General features: G+C 37.0%; 1 protein-coding gene across 2 annotated transcripts in view; it reads right to left on the reverse strand.

The window, feature by feature from the left end:
• LIN9 (lin-9 DREAM MuvB core complex component) overlaps positions 1-1,146 on the reverse strand; it is a 30,326-nt gene extending 29,180 nt beyond the window's left edge. Inside the window, exons 1-2 of one of the 2 annotated variants that reach the window (XM_010144253.1) lie at positions 1,110-1,146; positions 4-74 (exon numbers count right to left, since the gene is read on the reverse strand). The gene's annotated coding sequence lies outside the window, so the exon portion shown is untranslated. The remainder of the gene's footprint in view (positions 1-3; positions 75-1,109) is intronic. The other variant, XM_010144254.1, reaches the window with a different exon arrangement.
• Between the last annotated feature and the right edge of the window lie 3,771 nt (positions 1,147-4,917).

A 4,917-nucleotide genomic window follows, 5' to 3' on the forward strand; every position in this document is an offset into this window, starting at 1 on the left:
ATTCCTGCTTTTCCAAACGGGTGTTTTCTGCAGAGAATTATATTTTTCATTCCACGAACTGGATAAACTTCCCTCTGTTGTGAAAAGAACATGTCATTAATATACGTATACGTATGTTTTAACATAAGTACTATCCAAATGTTAGTATAACACCATCAACTACCAATATATTTTTGTCACTGGCAACATCATCTTTGATTCAATCACAAGTAGATTTTAAAGTTTGACATTTTCATTATTTTTTTCTAAACGCTAATTAAAAAAAAAGTTTGGAAGGTATTTTCAGTACAAGGAGAAACACAAACGAAGTATTTGTTACTCCTGACAATATTTAGATTTCTTGAAACGTCCTTTGCTGGAACCAGTTACTTCCACTGCCAGGTTGACACTCATCTAGACAGCTGTAGTGTAGCTGTAACTGAAACCTCGGAAGATAAAGCTCTACAAGACTTGGTTGCCTTCTGGTTCTAAAAAATTATTAAATGGGTGAACACCAAGAAGTAAATCAACTTTTGTTGAAACAAACCTCTTTTAGTTACAACATATTCAACAGACCGTGTCTTCTCCCTTGTGTAATTAGCACCTTACAATATATAAAGAAACTTCTATTGTTGGGCAGATTACAAGTATTCAAAATCTGTATGAATGTTCATGAAGACAATTTCAAAGAAAAAGATACGAGAGGCAGATTTTCAATTTAGCCCACAACTTGCTGACAAAAACCACAACAGATTGTGAAATTCCTTCCTAATCTAAATTTTGTCACGTGTACAGGTCTCACTAGGAATCATTTTCCTATCTCATCCTCAAGAGAAAACATTACCTCAGTCTTCTCACCAAACCTGATGCCAGGCAGTATTTAGGAAGAAAAAAAAAAAAAATCTCAGGGATTTCAGCCAGAAGAGCAGTGTCCAAATACACTACAGCTTAAGTAGTTTCAACTATCAAGGATTATTAGTCTGTAGAACCAGCAAATAGCCACAATAGAACCAACCACATTTCAACAAAAAACCTTCTTCAGTGTTATTTTCTTTAACTTTTTGAAGGCACAAACTAAGTACGCCTGAAAGAGAGATTGAGCACAAGTAAACAACATATTAACTTCTTACCTTTCAAGCTCACAAGTGCTTTTGCTGAAGAACCTGCAATATATCAAAAAGTCCACATAAATAATACTTTACTTCATGCAGAGTCTAGTGTTTCTTAATTATTAGGCAGAAAGTGGAATTTAGTGTTAAATCCTTCACAGCTGAATAGGTGAACCCAGTGCATCCTCCATAGCACCAAGTATAGCATCATACCCAGTAAATCACGAAAGTATATTAAAGTTTTGTTTTTTCCTTTTGTTTCACATCTACAAATCAGCTTTAGATGCTGAGCACTATAACATAGCAAATACGAACAAGCTTTATGTCTAAACGACATACTTCCATGCCGCTGCCTGTTTGATACCATTGCAAATATATTATACAACTGACAGGAAACTTTTTTTTTAAATTATGTCCACCAATGCAAAATTTTTCCATGCCAAAAATTTCCAGGAAAGCAGTAGCTTATGCTCTCTAAGCTTGGTTCACAAGTAGGGAGGATAGATTGCTAGTCACCCCCTGATTCAGGAAGGCAGCAGATTCAAGTATTATAAATGCAGACGGAATCCTTAGTTTGTTTGAACTGTTCAAACTGTGTAATGCATCCATGAAAATTTCAGTGTCCCTTTCACTGCATCAGTAGGATCTGTGCAGTGCTTCTGGGCCAGGAGGGACAAAACTGGACCTGACTATGGCTTTCATGCTCTGGAATTTCAAATGTCTTTCTAAGAATGAGCTGTTTGAAGCAACTACATTAGCAGAGGGGAAAGACACTTCTGCACAACAATGCTTCCACAGATTCATGCTTTTGTTTCAAATCAACTTCATCGTCCCACTTATGTTCCAGTGTTGCAACCACTCCTCCTTGCATTGCATGCCCTCATCCCTCCCACTTTCCCCGCTCCTTCCTTTAGGTTCTCTTTGAAACTGCTGTTCCAAGAACATTTCTGACTCTGAAGGTCTGGATTCCTTTTCTGGTGACTGCCCTGTATCTAGGTCCTAATCCCACAAACTTCACAGCGCCAGAGATACTTGCCTCTAAGAGGATACATTTCAGCGAATATCACAGAGCCAAAAAATGAGGTTTTGTCCCCTTCCAGGGGAACCAAGCATTTTCGATTGGGGTGGACTGTTGAAGAGAATACAGGTGCAGTAATGGCAAAACCACCCCTACATTCCTTACTTTTTCATCATATTATTTTGTTTGCTGCCATCTTACTAGTCCACATATTAGAAAAGTTCAATAAAAGAAGAAAAATAAAAGAGTTTCTATTATTAAAAACAAACCAAAAAACGTTCAAGATATGAAATGGAATTAGTTTTGACTCACTGGTTTAGAGGGCCTCCACTCCAGTATATCCCAAGCTGTTCAAATCTACAACGGCTGACACTATGGGATTACATGTCAAAAACAAGGTGACAAACCTAGGCTACACTGTTGTTCTTCTCATGCATGTCTTTTCTGACATACCCCTTTGTCAGGTTGAAGACCTAACAGTTACTGGTACAGGAAGATGCTTCTACGATGAACTGATTCACAGTGAATTCTGTTCTTGTAACTAAGCTGTACATTAAAGGTATTGCAGGATTAAAGCTTTTCTTTTTTCTTAATTTCATACTCATAATCAGATACTGTACACCATGCTTGTACAAATACATAGGTACCCTGCTATCAACCAAGAACACAGTCCTAAACAGTGAGAACAGTGAAGAACTAGAACCAATTAACTAAGGGATGGTGGGAAATGTGTACAGGGATTAATAAGTACACACAGTTTAAGAACTAAACATGGGGAAAGTACATGTCATTGGGGATGGAGAGGCAGGTTATCAGGACTGTCAGATGGAGAAGATGCTGGCTTTTCAGAATGGATCACTGTTCTGAGATATCTCAGGCACTTCATCTGTAAGACCAAACAATCATTTTCCTCATTTTCTGACCATCTTGCTCATATGATTCAAGTTCAATCAATTCAGTAAAGGGTGAGTATGTCAATAATGGAAACAAAACAACTGAGCAAGTTGCAGCAAAGCTTTATACGGGGGGTGGTATGAATCTCATAGCTGCAGTGCCTGAGATCCTTTGCTAACCATCAAACTCACATGCTTCACCTATGAGATGATGGGTCAGCAGAGCAAGGCATTAGGTGACTGGAACCAGAAGCAACAGATAGAGAAGCGATGCACAGCAGAATGTTACCGCGTACCTTCTAGCTTTGTAAGATTAACCACTGCATTAGTTGCTATGGACTTTTCCACATGGGATAGTTAATCTTCAACAGGTGCATGCTAGATTAAGGCTACTAATTTGTTTTCACTTAACCTGCAACTAAAGTAATGTAACTGTGAAGGCCATCTTTATTTATGAATACAAGTATCCAAACAAGAAATTCCGTCTAGGTAAATTCACAGGTAAACTAAACTATTTTCATGTAACAAGCTGCCGAAAATTATTAACACCAACACTTGTGTAGCTTAAAGCTTTAAAAGATATGTAAGAATACAAAATGACAATGAAGAGGTCTATAAGCTTAATTTTACCTGAAAGGCAACAATATGATACGTGGGGTTTCTTGTCAAGTTCTTCTATATTGATTTTAGGGTCTACCTGCAACAACACCAAACTTCAAGGAATACTGTACATCTCCCTACTTTTTCCATTTACCTTGGCAGTACTGTACATACTACCACGGGCCAGAAAAACAGAAACCAGGATAATCTTCTAAGCAATAATGTGTTACGATAAAAAACAACCAACATTTAATAGAGATAAAAGCATTTCAGAAACTATAAAAATTGCAAAATGATTCAGGATAGATTAAGTTTATTAAAACTATCCAAGATTATAAATCTGACATAATTATTTTAAAATATCCCAACCTCACATAAAATGCCAGTAATCTTGTACACTTCTGTTCTGAGTAAAAAATATGTAATCACAGGCAGTCTTTTTAATCAGCATTTTAATTATAAACATAGAGATTAAAGTGGAGTATACACACATGCTTGAATGTAAATACCTATTATGACAATGACACAGATTTAATTTCTACAGACATGAAACACTTAAACAAATGGGTGGAAAGGAAGAAATAAGGCCTATGCATCATTTAGGGTATTACAACTAACATCTACTTCCAGCTTCCCCAGGTTCAGAGGATGATGGAGGCAGCTTGCTTAATTCTGCAAGTAAAAAGCCTCCCTCAGCCTCGAGAGGAAGTACAGCCCACTCACCACAGCAGTGGCTCAGGAATTAGGAGGGCTGCTTTCAGTAGCCTACACTGGCATACATACTACTCCAGTGCAAACTGTACAACCGGCTTAGTCCTGTCTCAGTACTCTATTGACTATTGCTTTGTGTATATTGTTAGTGAATTAACTCCTTGAAGACAGAGTTCACACTTGACTAAGTTTGAATAATCAGGAAAGGGTTCAGAATAGAGCTAGGAGAAAGATTTTAAGATCTAAAAACATGCCTTATTGCGAGAAAGTCAAGACACTCCAATCTTGTTCTTCCCAAAGAAGGTCAAAATCTGCACTGATCACAAGTATCTACAAAGGAAGATAATTCAGACAGTAAATAGCTCTGCAGCCTTTTTTTGCAAGAAAAGGCATAACTAGATCTGTTTATTGTAAAATGACATTGGATAGGTTCAGGTTATTAGTGAATGCAAAGTTTAATAGATTTTAGGTAACTATATTAAGAAGGGGTGTGTTGAACTCCTTATCAAACAAAATCTTTAAACCAAGTTTACATCTATTTTTGAAGAGAAAACTAGAGCTAAAAAGTAAGCATGAAATTGATACACAGGAATTCCACACACAGGTA

Source organism: Buceros rhinoceros, unplaced genomic scaffold (assembly GCF_000710305.1).
Source record: "Buceros rhinoceros silvestris isolate BGI_N320 unplaced genomic scaffold, ASM71030v1 scaffold35349, whole genome shotgun sequence".
Lineage (NCBI taxonomy): Eukaryota > Metazoa > Chordata > Aves > Bucerotiformes > Bucerotidae > Buceros > Buceros rhinoceros.